Source organism: Crocuta crocuta, unplaced genomic scaffold (assembly GCF_008692635.1).
Source record: "Crocuta crocuta isolate KB4526 unplaced genomic scaffold, BGI_CrCroc_1.0 scaffold282, whole genome shotgun sequence".
NCBI classification, from domain to species: domain Eukaryota; kingdom Metazoa; phylum Chordata; class Mammalia; order Carnivora; family Hyaenidae; genus Crocuta; species Crocuta crocuta.
This window is the reverse complement of record NW_027529174.1, coordinates 1717257-1734041: the sequence shown is the minus strand read 5'-3', so window position 1 is coordinate 1734041 and position 16785 is coordinate 1717257. Positions and strand designations below refer to the sequence as shown.

The 16785-nt window shown below is 41.8% G+C and overlaps 1 protein-coding gene across 1 annotated transcript in view; it reads right to left on the bottom strand.

Moving 5' to 3' along the window:
- Nucleotides 1–15112, bottom strand: part of HOPX (HOP homeobox) — a 30136-nt gene extending 15024 nt beyond the window's left edge. The window contains exon 1 of the mRNA XM_077757738.1: nucleotides 14778–15112. The gene's annotated coding sequence lies outside the window, so the exon portion shown is untranslated. The remainder of the gene's footprint in view (nucleotides 1–14777) is intronic.
- Between the last annotated feature and the right edge of the window lie 1673 nt (nucleotides 15113–16785).

Here is a 16785-nt window from a genome sequence, read left to right as displayed (position 1 = left end):
CGTGAACAGGGGAGGGTCAGAGAGAGAGGGAGACACAGACTCTGAAACAGGCTCCAGGCTCTGAGCTGGCAGTCAGCACAGAGCCCGACGCGGGGCTCGATCCCACGAACCGCAAGATCACGACCTAAGCGAAAGTCGGAGCTTAACCGACTAAGCCACCCAGGCGCCCCGGAAGATATTGTTCTTTAAATAACTGTGAGCTAGGCATTCAGTGGGGTATCTCTTGGGTGGCAAGCTGGTATGAACAGTTTATAAGTTTCACTCTTTCTGAGTTGCAATTTCTTTTTATTTTTTTAAAGTTTATTTTGAGAGAGAGAGAGAGAGTGAGCACATTTATGAGCAAGTGAGGGAGAGGCAGAGTGAGGGAGAAAGAGGGAATCACAAGCAGGCTCTGCACTGATAGCCCAATTCTGGGCTTGAACTCGTGAACTGTGAGAACTCACAACTGAGCCAAAGTTGGATGCTTAACCTACTGAGCCAATTTCTTTTAAAAATTTTTCTGGAATGGTAAAGTATTAGGGTTGAGATCAGAACCTTAAAAAAAAAGCCGATGCTGTCTATATTGCTTCATCATAAGATGTATCCCTGGATGGAATTTCTCAAAAACTAACGAGGGAATGAGATGGGGGAGGATATAATATCTTAAACATGTTTTCTCATTAGCACTTCTACATTGTGCATTGATTTGAATTTAGTTCTTGGTATTTTTTTGCTGGTTTCTCACCATCACTTCTCATTTTATTCTTTTTTTTTCTTCCTTAAATAGTTTATTGTCAAGTTGGTTTACATATAACACCCAGTGCTCATCCCAATAGGTGCCCTCCTCCATGCCCATCACCCCCTTTCCCTTCTTCCCCACGCCCCCTCAGCCCTCAGTTTGTTCTCAGCATTCAGGAGTCTCTCATGGTTTGCCTCTGTCCCTCTCACCAACTATTTTTCCCCTTCTTCTCCCACTTCGTCCTAATTTTATTATTTCATCTATTAATGAGGAAGTATTAACAGATCAGAAGATTAGTAGCGAGGAGTTAAATATAAGCAGGAATAAATAGTAGATTTTTCTGGGCTATCTTGCAAATTGAAATTGTTTTAAAATAACTTGGGGATGCCTGGGTGGCCCAGTCAGCTAAGTGTCTGACTCTTGATTTCCACTTGGGTATGATCTCACAGTTCATGAGTTTGAGCCCTGCATTCGGGTCTGTGCTAACATCATGGAGCCTGGTTGGGATTTTCTCTCCTCCTTCTGCCATTTCCCCATGTGCATGCGTGCTCTCTCTCTAGAAATAAATAAACCTAAAAAAAATTTTTTGTTCCTGGGCCTCTCTTCCCCACTAAATTATATGCTCTTCTGTGGGGCATATGTCATCTCTTAAACATTTATATCTCCCCAGCATTCATTAGGAGTATCTGGCACTTAATAGGTGCCCATTATTTGCTGAACTTAACCAATGGCATTTGGCATGACTTGATTTAGGACATAAGTTGGAAAACCACTGTTCTGTGTTTTCAACAATGAGGACTGACCATGTTCAAAACCAAAATATTACATTGGAAAAAATAACTTTCCAGCCTTCTAATCTTTTGGTCCTTACTGCCTGAAACAACATGGAGTTGATTCCTATTTTTTGAATTGCATACAGAAACCTTATCCCTGCTTAATAACAAATATTTATTGAGCAATTACTATGTGCCTGGCATAGTCCTACATCTTAGATGCATTAACTCATGTAATCATCAGAGGAAGCAGCATCATGGGATGGCCACTCTTACTGTCTCCATTTTATACATGTAGAAACTGATGTAAATGGAAACTTCTATACCTTTCCCAAGAAGATGTATATAACTTTCCCCAAATACAAATGTAGTGAGTGGTGGAGCAGGGATTCAAACCCAGAAAGTCTAGCTTCTGTATCCATGTGCTTAGCCACTACACTGTATTTCCTCTCTGCATTAAGTAGCCATGTAGACAGAAGAGCCTTGATGAGTGGTTGTGGAAAGAGGAGCAGTAAAGCCAGGTGGTACCTCCCGCGATAAAAGCAAGGCAGTGTCCTGCATCTCCCCTGGCTCCCCTGTGGGGTGGAGCCAGTCTGGCAGCAATATCTCCCTCCCTGTGGCAGGTTTCAAACCCTTGGTGACCAACATGGCTCTGACCCAGCTAAATGGATTAGAGATTTCAGTTAATACCAGCAGCACCACCAACCAGGCTGGTTTTCTTTTCCCCACATGCTCTTCTTTAATTGGTACAGACATAAGTTGAAAGATGACATTATGTGAATAATATAGTGTACAAATGAAAAAATGTTTCTGTGTCTGACAGAATGGAATATAAAGGTTGGTTTCAACCAGGCCAGCTGGATCTTAGTGACTGTTGCTGCTACTTAATTGCTAGATTTACAGAGTCGTGTTGAATTGATTAAGGAATCTCTGAAGCTGCTGTTGAAACAAGTCCCTCAGTTGTCTAGACTTTCTACAGGTACTTACAGAAAATTCCAAGATATTATGAAGAGATATTGGAGGCAGTAGTGGGGTTGGGTACAAGGAGTGTCTGTGAATGACTTCCAGCAGTGACTTAATCATTAACCCTGCACATAAAATTCTTTGTGTACACACTGAGTTCTTTTCATTGGTAGCCCAAACTTTAAGTCAAAGCTTTGCATGTAGAAACATGGGGAAATAGTTCAAGATGATAATAATAAAATCTTAGGCTTTTTTGTGCTATGAAATAATCAGAATATGGGTCTACCTCCTTTGAAATAAATGGGCGGGGTGCCTGGGTGGCTCAGTCAGTTGAGCATCTGACTCTTGATTTTGACTCCAGTCATGATCTCATGATTCACAGGATCAAGCCCTGTGATGGGCTCTATGCTGACAACATGGAGCCTGCTTGGGGTCCCCTCTCTCTCTCTCTGTCTCACCCTCTCTCAATAAACAAACAAACAAACAAACAAGCTTTAAAAAGAAAAAGGAAATGGGCAAATGAAAGAAGGCAATCCCATTTTTGTTATTTCCTTATAGGAGATCTCCATATTGTAAACAGAATGCTTTTCCGAAAGTCAGTCTCTACAGTGATTGTTACAAATTCAGAAGTTTTCTCTACACAGAACATTATAAATTGTAGGTAGAACTCCAGGCTAACCCACAAAAGGAGTGTAACTGAAATGCTACATATTTGTTACAGAGAAAAACATAGAAGATACTCCTGTTGAAATATCCTGGGAAAGTTTCATAAGATATCATTTCACTTTGAAAGCAAATGCTTAAGAAAAAGCAGTTTTAATTAAGACGTGGCTTAGAGAAGTGGGGTTCTGTGCAGATACTGAAGGGGTTTTCAGGGAACTTTGGGGAAGTTAGAGGTTTATAGCACAACCCTGATGTATCGCAAGTATCCAGAATAGGCAGACACATTGTTGGATATGCAGTGAATACAAATTGAGTGCATGTTGATTGAACTTTATTTTCCTTAAAAAAATTTTTTAATGTTTTTTATTTATTCTTAAGAGAGAGAGAGAGACAGGGCATGAGTGAGGGAGGGGCAGAGTGAGAGAGGGAGACACAGAATCCGAAGCAGGCTCCAGGCTCTGAGCTGTCAGCACAGAGCCAGACCCAGGATTTGAACCCACAAATTGTGAGATCATGACCTGAGCCAAAGTCAGACGTTTAGCCGACTGAGCCACCCAGGCGCCCCAGTTGAACTTTATTTTCACTTCAGGAAGTATGACTTTCCTGTCTCTTATAAAGGCATAATTATTAGAGCTATATTCATGTCATAGATGAAATAAAGAGGGGGAAAGAGAAAGAAGGGGAATGTTGAGAAGTACTGATGTGACAATAGGTTGTCTAAGACATAATTAATGATCAATGAAGAAAAAGCCAGAGATTACTTGTATGGTCCTTTTACCCAAGGTAGAAGGAATAAGGGGATAGGAAAGGTGTTGCGCCTTGCATTTCCTGGGCCAAGAGGTACTTCAGACAGGAAGTTGAACTGCTGGCCAGAGCTCTTTTCAGGTAAGACGAGAAATAGAGAAGCAGAAGTAAAATTCTTTGGAGTGTATAGCCTTAGTTACAGAAGGAGTGTTGTATATCTTTAATGGATTATATGTAGGGGATATATTTTAAATCCCCATTAATGAATGAAAATATTAAACTGGTACAGATTATTGGAAAAGGCACCAGGCAGAGTCAGACCGCATTTCAATTTTAGCTCCTCTATTTAATAGTCATGTAACCTAGTTTAAGTTTCTTTCTCTCTTTCTTTCTCTCTCTCTCTCTCTCTTTTCTCTTCTCTGCAAAATGTGGGGAAAAACTTTCTTCCTTGCCTATTTACTATAATTGTTATCCAGTGAGATTCTGCTCAAGAAACAACTTAGAAGACTGTAAAATGATGTTCACATTTCCAAAAATGCAATAATTTATTCATCCAGGGAAGTGAAGATGTTGGGCCAGATGACCTCTGAGATCGTTTCTCCTCTGAAATTCTGATCATCAGTATGGCCTGGGTTTAAATTATCATGTTATTCCTCATCAACAGTTTGCTAATGTCACTGACCTGAGAAATAGGAATGCAGTGGCCCATTCCAGGCTATGCCCTGGTTTTTGGAACACATTGTGCCTGGTTTCTCCTTCAGAGGACAACTGAAGAGCCCATGAAACATTTTGAACCGAGGTGCTTTTTCGTATTCAGCCTATCTGTTAAATTAATGTGACCACATAATTTGCCATCTAACCAGGAACACATGTGTGTAAAAGGAGTGCCATGAATAATTACATCCAGACAACAGCATACCTCAAGTGTCCCAGGCAAACCTGGATATCTGGTCCCCTTAGATGTAAAATGTTAAATTTTTCACTGAGGTGTGGGAGAGTAAAAATATTTCTGTTGAATTTAGGTATCTTTGCTGTTACAGATAAGCAAGATGCAGTTCTGTTAAAATCTTAGGGGACACAAACACACATCCCTAACGATAGTAACGAATAGGAGGCTGTCTTTTGCTCTTAAGAAAACCTATTGTTGCAGCTTTGTGGTTAAAAATAAGAGGATGCACTACCATTTCAGATTTCCTGACATTTCATTTTTATTCCAGTTTGAATGGGCAGGATACAAATTTGTCTGATGGGGTGACTGTGCTTGGCCCTCTGCCTGCTTTGGGCATTGTTAGTACTGTTGTGCTAATGCTTAGTAAGTGTGAATGTTCATTACATCTCAAACAAAGTTTGGTCCTATGATCAAATATAAACAAAGGAACAAAAACAGCTCATGCTAGAGATTTTCACCAGGCACAGCCATGTGCTCAGGGCTTTTCAAACCAGATAATCCAGGAGGGGCGAGACTTGTGAAGTAAATTGAATTATCAAATCTCTTTGAAAATGTCTGATGCCCTATTGCACCTGGAAATTAGACAAATAGATTTCTGCTATGGCAGTGGATGGGGGAAATCTCAATATTTTCTAAAGAAAACTATTAAACATAAAGAGAAAGTTACACTACTAAGTTTAGAAGCAAATAACAAAAAGATTAACTTTCTAAACAGTTTGTGGAGAGGAAAAAGGGCACAAGTAAGTCAAAAAGGAAGATAATAAATATTCTTTTTATGTTTTAAGTTATTTTATTCATTTTTGGTAACCCATTTGGCTGCTGAATTCTGTTTGATTTAGAACATTAATTAGCTGAATAGGCTTCAGGGTAGGGAGATGTATGTTTGTTACATAGAAGAGAAGGGGTGCTCAAAAACTTAAACACTGATGATAAAAATCAGTTTGGTATTTTTTTAAGTTTATTTATCTTTAGAGAGAGAGAAAGCAAGCACCCATGCGCATGAGTAGGGGAGGAACAGAGAGAGAGAATCCCAAGCAGAATTTCACAAACCAGGAGATCACGACAGGAGCTGAAATCAAGAGTCTGACACTTAACCAACTGAGCCACACAGGCACCCTGAAATCAGTCTGGTATTTTAAAAATCTAATATAGTGAGGAGCACCTGGGTGGTTCAGTTGGTTAAGCACTGGACTCTTGATCTTAGCTAGGTCTTGATCTCAGGGTCATGAGTTCAAGCTTTGTGTTGGGTTTTGTGCTGGGCATTAAGCCTACTTAAACACACACACACACACACACACACACACACCTCATACAGTGAAGCCACACTCAGATAACTGAGAATCAAGTAGAATTGTCATATTGCTCTGTAGACATTTAGTCACTTTAGAATTTTTTTTTTCTGAAGGGGTTCTTATTTCTAGTGCCTGACTCTGAAAAAGGGAATGTCCATTTGTAATTCTGGGGACACTTCACCATGATTAACTTTTTGAAAATGCATACCAGGTCCTACGATATTTTTGCCCGAGCCCTAATTACTTAGTAAGGAACAGTAATTAGGGAATTTCATGGTATTGGCACATGTAGGCCATTGTAACCTGTCGATTGCAAGCAGGCATAACTTCCTCAGTTATTTGTACATTTTGAAATGTCTAGAAAAGACTCTGAACAATGGAATTATCTCCTTGTGCAAATATACTGGAATCAATTATTATTTTTTTATGGTCCAACTGCCATTCTTATTTTATGACTGTAATTAGGTAATGAATAAAATGACATGCACTTGGTACTTTCTGGAGCTCCAAAGTCCAACCATGCATGCTGCTTGTTGCCATGCAACTCCATTATAAAGGCCTTTTTTTTTTTTTTTTTTTTTTACCCAGTGGAGTTGTTTTTACAAGCAGGTGTTCAACTAATGGGACAAGCAGAGGGTGTGTGGCTACAGTCTTCTCATTAATATCACAAAGTAACTCAAAAGGACAGATACTCCAGAAAGTCCAGCTCAGGAGATAACTCTGAACCTCAAGTAGATCGTTTCTCTGAACATTAGACATGATGCTGCAGAAAGACTAGATGGAGTCTCAGAAGACCCTCACTCTGCTTCCAGCAGTCACTTAAATCACCAAGTGACTTTGGATAACTCGACTGCTTGGAACCTCCATTTCTTCATCTACAATTGAAGCTCCCCATACCTAGCTACAATAATCCTACACCTACCTATCTTTCAGGTTTTTTGTAGGATTCAATGAGATGGATTATGTTTATGAATAGCACAATAAATTATAAACACTATATAAATACAAGGTATCATTATTAAGGTTCTAATCCCTTCCCTGGTGACTCAGGATCTAATGTCGGGCAACTAAATGCCATCAGGTCTTGCAATCATTAAAATAGCAAGATTGAGCCCTGCATGGGGCTTCTCACTGACATCGTGGAGTCTACTTGGGATTCTTTCTCTTCCTCTTTCTCTGTTTGTTCCCTGCTCATGCTCTCTCTCTCTCAAAATAAACACTTAAAATAGGAAACAACTTTAGGGGTGCCTGGGTGGCTTAGTTGGTTGTGCATTCAACTCTTGATCTCAGCTCAGGTCATGATCTCAAAGTTTGTGGGTTTGAGCCCTGCATCTGTGCAGTCAGCATGGAGCCTGTTTCTGTCTCTCCCTTTCTTTGCCCCTCCCCTGCTCACACACATGTGCTTCCTTTCTCTCTCTCTCTCAAATAATTAAACTTTTTTTAAATTTAGTTTTTTTAATTGTTTATCGTCAAGTTGGTTTCCATAAATAAACCTTAAAAAAATAGCAAAACAGTTTAGAAACTTTCAACCTTATGACTAATATGATTTCTTAGAACGTTTCATTTGCTTTGTCCAGGTAATTAATGACCCATATGGAGAAATGAAATGCTTCCAGAATTGACTAGCCCAAGTTGAAGAAAATGACATTGAGAAGATGAGATCACTGAAGATCAGACTCTCTAAGTTCCAGAATATTATTTCAGCCTCTTATTAAAATCTGAGTAAATTACTAAGGAACTCAGAAAAGCTTCTAAATATTTGAAATACTAGACTAGAAATTGTGATACCATGTGTCTCCATATCTCATGGACAATTCAGTATTCCACATTGCTTAAAGAAAACATAGGTCATCTAGCCCACCCCTTTCCCTTCCCCTGTTCTCCATCAACCAGATCTAAAGGGTGTTCAACTATACATATGAGTATATTCATTATGGCATCTTTTGGGAGAACTGGAGGCAACAGAAATGTCCAGAGGATTCAATGAGCAAAGAGTGCATATAAATAGGAAACCAGTAAAAAGCAGTTAGAAACAACGCATTAGAAATATTATAAATGTATTAGGCAACATAGGTAGATTTTAAGAATATGGTGTTGACAGCAAGAAAGAGGGTGAATGGGAGAGAAAAAATAGAATGAGATGTAAAACCTAAGAATTTAAGAAGGGTCTTGTGTGTACTACAAATTAAGGAATATGCTAACATGAACCTCAAAGCAAAGACTTCAAAAATTAAAGGGCTGTTGGACTGCCCCATATTTCAGACCTCACCCATATAATTTCTTCTAAGGTATTTTTTTGCATAATGAGGAAATACTTCCTGAGTCAATTCCCTTCATGCTTCAGTCCACACCAATCTCTGGGCTTCGTTTGTCTACTCTCAGCTGTCCAGGTGAATAGCTGATGGTTGACCTCCATGACCACCCTCCATGCTTTTCAACACCATCATCAAATGGCTTTCTAGTCTTGTCCAAGTTAAATAAAATCAGGCCCTTTTGCGCTCCTTACAGATTCGGTTTTATTATTATTTAGTCATCTAGGAGTTTTTCTGAACTAGTTCCAAGGACTCTCCTCCTTTTTAAATTGTGCGACCTGAACCGGATATAATGTTAATGGAAGAGGAGAAGACCTCCCACTTTCTTCAGTCCTGCTTCATACACCTAGTGCCAGCCATCTCCAAAGGATGCTGTTCTACTCCCATCCAAGTACTAACCAGGCCCAACCCTGCTTAGCTTCCGAGATCAGACGAGATCGGGCGCGTTCAGGGTGGTATGGCCGTAGACGGATGCTGTTCTACTCCCCAGAAAGAGCATGAAGAATACATAATAAAGGGTTAGACATTTTCAGGCATAAGTTATTGAATTAAAGTTCTTTTCTAAAATAGATTTCACTCCTGGGAACCAGCAGAATAGAAATTTGGAAAGGGGTGAGGGAATATAAGAGCTAGGGACATTGTTTAAATACGTTTTCTTAGGGAGAAACCACACAGGAAGGAAATGAAGGCACATCAGTGAAGACTAGACTATCTAAGCAGATCTGTCATTTCCTTAAGAATTCCAGGAAACCTCCATCATGATTCTCTAGATCTCCTGGCTTGAATGATGGCTATCAGTTTCCTGCCCAGTATATACTAAGAGATTAGAACAGATCAATGTCCACTTTAAATTGTTCCTGATTTTGTTTTTAACATCAAAGGATGGAGTAGTTCTGAAAGATCTGGCCAGGTTTTCATATTTGGTCACATTTTATCAAAACTACCAGAAGAAAATTATAAGAAATTATTTGAAGATGGGTAAAAATTAACTTCTCTACTTGTAAAAGAGCTTCTATCATTATCCAAACATGGCCATAAACTAACATTAGAACCTGAAGCAAATAGAGTAAACTGACCTTGTGATGAACAATTCCTTGAACCGCTAGCATTCGTGTTAAACTTCTCTTTGGCAAGCAATATAAATCTACCAGCTCTCTGGGCTGTACAGATACAGTGCTTCCCACAGGGAACCTGAGTCACAGAGGGAGTGAGTGACTTGACAGAGGCCAGAATAAGGTGTGGGGAGGGAGACCTTGGTTCCAGACCCAGCTCAGCCACCAACTAAGCCCAAGATGCAGGACAACTTACTTTACTCTTGATCTTTTCTGTATTGTATTAATAGGTGACTATATTGTTTATTGCTCAAGCCAAATATTTCTTGAAGGAAAAGGGGCACTATTAATAATCCACTGGGACAACTGATATTCCTGGATCCCTCTGGCTTTAAAGTTCCATTACAGCTGAATTAGAGCTGAAAATAGGACCCAGGTTTCTGAACATCAGACCCATCCTCTGCTCCCCAGGCTAGGCTGTCCTCTGCAGGACTTGTTTACACTGGCATTCCTTGAAAGAGTGTTCAACATATGGCTTGTAGATTGATGAAGGGAGTTTCCCAGCAAATAGAAAGGACGGCCTGACCTGTACCTGTTTGGTCACGTATCCACACACCCAACCCCCCTGTATGTTCAGAAGCAATGGCACTGGGATGCCCAATCCACATCAGGGTCATTGAAAGGTGGGGTGGTCAAGGGAGCCAGGGCAAGGAAGAGAGCAGGTGCACCACCCCTTGCGTCAGAAGAAGCCCTCTATTTGCAGCCTCAGGCCAGGTCTCCACAGCCTGCCCAAGGAGGGAAGCCAGGATGGGTGTGGTCTGGGGGGCTGCCTCGGGATCCTCAGGTGCTGGTTTTTAAGCAGACAGGAGAGTATAAATCACTATGAGTCATATGCTACCCTTCTGCCAACTATTTCATGTTTGCATACTTCTGTTGGCCATCCCCATTCACCTGGCTTTTTAAAAGTTTGAGGAAGCCATCGACAGCATCTAAAACTTAATCTGGGTTAGGTCATGACACAGCCTTAAAAAAATGTCCAAGTGAACTAAACCATTCAACACTAAGATAATTTTAAAACAAAGGTGAAATGCTCAAAGAAACCCCATCCAAAGACCAGAAATTCTGTCACTATTATACAAAGCTATTTTACCAGTTGTGTAAATGTGCCACTCATTTTTCAAAAAAAAAAAAAAGATTATTTTTGGTGAAACTCTGAATGGCAAGTGGAGGAAACATCAGGCTTCCACAGAGCAGCATTGGACCAGTGTTGGTGGCCACCCTGATGCCAGTAAGCTAATCCTTTCTCCTGAGCTTGAGTGTCCCATCTTCCTGCCTCCCAGGAGCCAAGATAGTGCTTACCTCCTTCCTCCACTCCTCACTGCTTCGCTCACAGATGAAGCCAGAGGACACGGCTGCCCAGCTGCTCTGGGCTCCCAGCTGTCTGCAGACTCTGCTTCCCCAGAGGGAGGTTAATTACATACCTGGCAACACCCCTCTTTAGAGACAGGACATGCCACATGCAGCTGCCACTTGCCAGCAAGAGCTGTAGCAATCTCAGCTTTCCGAATGGAAGAAAGGGCTGTCAAGGACCCAGAGTCACAGGAACTGAAGGGGCCCCTTTCCTCAGGCTGCAGTACTAAGTCCCCAAGGAAGGAGGCCCCTTGTCCCTAAGGCTAGGGAAGCCGCTCCCCAGTGCCAGCCTTCCATACGGAAGAGGAACTCGATAATATTTATAAAGCCCTGTGAGCAGAATTTCTTGACATTTTATCTCCACTGTAATGTCTTTAAAGTGGCTCTGTTTCCCAGAAAGATAAATGCCATCATCTCCAATGAACACGAATGCATTTAACAAATAGACCAGTTCAGGAAAAGCATTCTGTAAGGCCCCACAGCCTGTAGGGAATTCCCTAAGGGATGTGATTTGACAAATTCTACGGCAAACTTCCAATCTTGGTATATTTCTCCCCATCAGGTTGCTTGGAATTTTTACCAGCAGGGATTATACATTTTGCCTAAAACTTGGTACTCCTGATTGCCCCAAATGGTAATTATATTTATATAACATTTCAAAGAATTCCCAGATACGTTATCTTGCTAGAATCTAGTTAACACACTGGAGGGGTGGGGGTGGGGTGGGGAGGACATAACTCATTAAAACAATTATTGTCTATTAACATCATAACTTTAATTAGCTTTCCAGACATGGATAAGCAAAGCCCCAAGGGGATGAGACCCTGGAAATCAGACACGTTTGGATGAGAAGGGGGCTGAGAAACCACCTAAAACCTGGCTAGCTGGCCCAGGCAGAGCAGGTGAGGTGTGTGGTCCCATGGGCACCTCTGCACCCACACACGGTGCAGACAGACAGAACAGCAATAGCCACAAGGACAAACTTCACCCACTCAGGCTTTTCCCCAGGCTGACCTGGAAATCACAATGAAGAGCCCCGTAGTGCCAGATAGCCTCCTCCCAATGCTGAGGACTGTGCCAGTTCCTGAAGGAACAACTTGCTCCCTGTCCCCCTCAGAGTGCCTGGTGTGTCTGCCGAGATTCTCTCGATAAGTATTATGTGGCTTACACCAGATATTTTTGAGGGAACAAAAGGAAGCTTTAGTTTTGAAACATCCCTTCTCACGTGTTAGCACAGTCCTTAAATAATGCACCTTTGAGGTTCTGAGTAATTCTTCCCACTGTCTGCCCTGAGCGTGTCTGGATGCCAAGAATTTGCTTGAAATGCACAGGGTGCCCTATCCTAACTCGAGCTGAAAGTGTGGTGTTGAAAACCCAGTAGCGTGGTCTCAGGGGTTCCTCTTCCTCCGAGATCCCGTTGCTGGCCTCCCTGGGTTCCGGGACCCAGTGGCTGTGTGGTCAGGGGCAGACCCACCCTCTCTCTGGGCTTGCCTGTGCCCGTGTGTCAAGAGAGGGGTTTGGGTTTCACTGCTTCTCATTCCTGGCTGCACGTTAGAATCACCCGGGAGCTTTAAAAAACTGCCAGGACTGCGCATCCAGGGATCCTTACTTAATTGGTTGAGGTGTGGCCAGTCCTGAGTATTTTTAAAAACAGTTCTCCAGGTCTGCAATTGCTGAATTAGATGATCTCTGGAAACTTCCAGGTTCTATAAAATTTCACAGTGCTGACAGTCTGGTATTCCATTTTATTTATTCAATTAATTTTTTCCCAAACATATTTTTTTTTAAATTCTCAGTATGTTGCATAGGCTGATTTTTAGAAATGCCTTTAGTTATATAGAAACAATATATTGTTTAAATTTTTTTTTAATGTTTTATTTATTTCTGAGAGAGAGAGAGCAAGCATGAGCGGGGGGAGGGGGGGGTCAGAGAGAGAGGGAGACACAGAATCTGAAACAGGCTCCAGGCTCTGAGCTAGCCGTCAGCACAGAGCCCCACGCAGGGCTCAAACCCACGAACCGTGAGCTCATGACCTGAGCTGAAGTCAGACGCTTAACCGACTGGGCCACCCAAGCGCTCCTATTGTTAAAGTATTGTTTGTTGGGGTATAATGGCATGTGTCTGAAGTGTACGATCTGATACATTTTCACATATAAGAAATGGTTACCACCATCACAATAGTGAACATATCCATCACCCTCAGAGGTTTCCCATGCCCCTTGGTAACCCTCCTACCCCTTTTCTCCCCCCTCCTCTTCCCTAGGTAACCACTGATCTGCTTTCTGTTACTACAGTTTGCATTTTCTATCATTTCATACCAATGGAATCATACAATATGTACCGTTTTTTGCCTGGCTTCATATTATGTCCTTAGGCTTCAGATTTCAAGCTCTTTGAGAACAGGATCCACCTTTTATTCCTTTTCTCTTCCTCCAGGCCCCCAACTTATATTTTGCCCCCAAGAAACCCTTTAGCCCTTCTTTGCTTGATGGGAATCAGACCTTTATGAACTTAGAAGTGAGCTTCAGTTTGGTGTCCAACCCCACTGCTTCTCTGTAGGCTCCTAGTCTGCAGCTTCAGCTCAGTTTAAAAATAATGCATTAGCTAAATGCATTCATTTGGGGTCCGTGGAGTTCTAGGGCTCCAGAAAATGAGTGTTGAGTGTCCAGGTATATGTTGGGGCAGGGGCAACCACCTGGGAAAGGTTCTTGGCTTTCACTGTTTCTGAATCACCAGATTCTTTTTTTTTTTTTTTTTTAAGAGAGGTGGGGGGAGAAGCAAAAAGAGAGTGGAGCTTGACTCCGGGCTCAGTATCACTACCCTGAGATCATGACCCCCAGGATCTGAGCTGAAATCAAGAGTCAGACACCCAACCCACCCAGGTACCCCACCAGATTCTTGATCCAAAAGGAGGAAATATGGATTTATTTCATGCTTTGGTTCTATTATAATCCTATATGTATTTTATGAATATGATATCTAATTGTAACTCCTCTACTGTCTGCCCCCTTTCCTCCCTTCCTTTCTCCTCAGTACTTTTCTTTTGTTCTCTACCTTCCCTGGTTATACTCTCCCTCCTTCACTAAAGATGCTACAGGCCTGTTGAGTGGGAGTGCTGCTCCATGGGAACTTTTTGCCTGGCCTTTCTCTTCAAGACCTTCTCACCTAAGTCNATGACCTAAGTGAAAGTCGGACGCTTAACCAACTAAGCCACCCAGGTGCCCCTTTAGTCAATGATTCTTATTCCCTTTTATTTAGCACTTTTCCTGAATCCTAACTACCATTGTGCTCAAATATTACAAACCTACATTTCCTCAAAACCCAGAGCATGGGATTCCTTTTTATCTTAAGCAAGATCAGTGTTTGCATTGTTGTAAGTATTATATAAGAACCAGACTTAACAAGAAATAACACTGCAAATTCACAATTGAGCCACCTCTACTTAATCCAGAGATAGCCCCTCTTATCCCCCTATATAAAACACACAAAAATTTTGATAATACTGTGTCTGATTTTAGACTGAGATGAATAATAGGAACATTAGCTTCTAAATGATAAATCCCTATGCATCTGACACAGCCACACAAACAGTGGTTTCCAAGTGTCTTGCAGAGATAGGAGAGAGCAAGAAAAACATCTTACCTTCTGGCCAAAAGGCCAAAATGAACTCTACCTCGCCCCAAGTCCACCTCAACCCCTTGCATGTTTGCAAGGGTCTGATATACTACACCCAGCAATGTTCTCTGGCTCCCTGCTTGGGACCGACTCTTAACTTTTATTCTCCCTTTCACCTCTATGCTTCCCCAACAGAATAGCAACTATGGTAACTATAGCATTTCAGCCCAGTTTCTACACAATCTCATTCCTCGGCAATAAAGGCAACCCTCTGAAAGTTACTTACGTGGCAGTGGCAAAGGCAAGCCCTGGATTTGGAAGCTGAGTTTGCTGATGCCAGCCCACTTAAATAGCTGGGTTGGCTGACGCAGGCTGTTGATAGCACGTTTATTTACGCCTGTGAGTGCACGCTCAAGCAAGGACCTGAAAAACCTGCGGTGTGGGCAGGAGGAAGGCAGCTGAAAGTATGCCGAGGTTACATCTCTCCTGGTTATTCAAGTTTGATATGCAGGTGGTGACTTCTGAGTTTTCATGGAACTTTCTCAGTACCACCTTCTTGTCCTTGATCTCTTCTTTAGCCAAGTAAGACTCTTCACCAAGATTAGATGGGAGATGCCGCTGAAAGAGGAAGGAAGCAACAAAGGACCCTGAACCCTTGCGCCAAGTTCCTTATTTTGAATCGGCTTCTGGTTAGATGTTGCCTCATTTTAAACCATAGGCTCAGTGAGGTTGATTTCACAGCTCTGTGGGCTGAATGCCAAGCTAAGAGCTTGGACAATTGCCCAATCGATGAAAAGTTGTTTTGTTTTGTTTTGTTTCCAGGAACAGGATGTACAAATAAAGAACAGTTATAGGGGAGGTTCAGACTAGGATGATACAATTTTAGGTCCCTTTCAAAAACTATTTTGATTTCTTTCTTCTGCATCTGTACTTTCCTCCTGACTTCCTCTCCCCTTCCTTTGTTAATGAAATTCCTATCTAAGAGTTGAAAGATTCCCCATGAGAGCTCAAATAAAAAGCCAGTGTGTGAACAAGACTGTGGGAAGATGCACTCCAAATGGGAGAGAGAGTGTGCAGTGGTTCATGTGACCATCAGTAGAAATGTTTCTGAAGGTGAGGGTAATGTGTGTGGGTGTGGGGACCTGGTTAGTTGATGTTTACCTGTTTTATATAGCTAGATATGGCAGTTAATAGTCAATTGCAGCATGCTAAACACATTAGGTGGGTATGATTTTGAGAGGATGAAGAAAGGGAGACAGGGTTTGGTGAGATCATTTATGGGAGTATCTGTGTGTATTTCTGGTACGTAGCACAGACTGTATCTAAGTGCCATCCAGATTTACACAGCCTATATTCTTCACTTCACTGGAGAAAGAAAAAGCCCACTTGATTCTCTTGGGAACAGCAGCCGAATGTGAAAGAAGAACAGCAATCATTAAGAAAATTTCTTTCTCTCTTGGAAAAGGAGGTAGTGGTGATAAAACATGTGTGGGAGAATTGTAGAGACAGGGGGCCTAGCCTATCCCAACCCTGGTTACCGGAAGAATTCTTTTGTTTCCTGCCTAATTCATTGCCTAACTTTTGACTGTTCTATGGCCAAATCTGGATTCTTGCCTCCCAGATTTCTTGAATGCAGTGTCTATGTCTTGTTCATCTTTTGACTCCCACAGAGCCTGGCACAAATTATTATGACAATGACAATGACGATAATGATGATGGTGTCTGGGTTTACACATGGGGCTGATTATAATCAATATTTAAAAAGTTGCTTCAGGGGTGCCTTGGGGTGGCTCAGTCGGTTAAGCGTCCGACTTTCACTTAGGTCATGATCTCGCTGTTCGTGGGTTTGAGCCCCGCGTCGTGCTCTGTGCTGACACCTACCTCAGAGCCTGGAGCCTGTTTCAGATTCTGTGTCTCCCTCTCTCTGTCCCTCCCCTGCTCACGCTGTCTCTCTCTCTCTCTCTCTCTCTCTCTCTCTCAGAAATAAATAAAACATTAGATAAATAAATAAATAAATAAATAAAAAGTTGTTTCAGAATGTTTTCAACTACCCTTATTTATTTGTTTATCATTTGTCTTCTAGAATGTGATTTCCATGACCTCAATGACCTCGCCTGTCTTGCCTCCGCTTGTAACCCCAACACCCAGCACAGTGTCTGGCACATAGTAGGTACTCAACAGATTTGTGCTGTTTGCTTAGTTTCTAGATTCTTGTGAAGGCTGTGAAACCCAAAAGACAGAAGTTCTGGAATCAGCAGTCTCATCTTGATCCACACGTTTCTTTTGCTCTTACG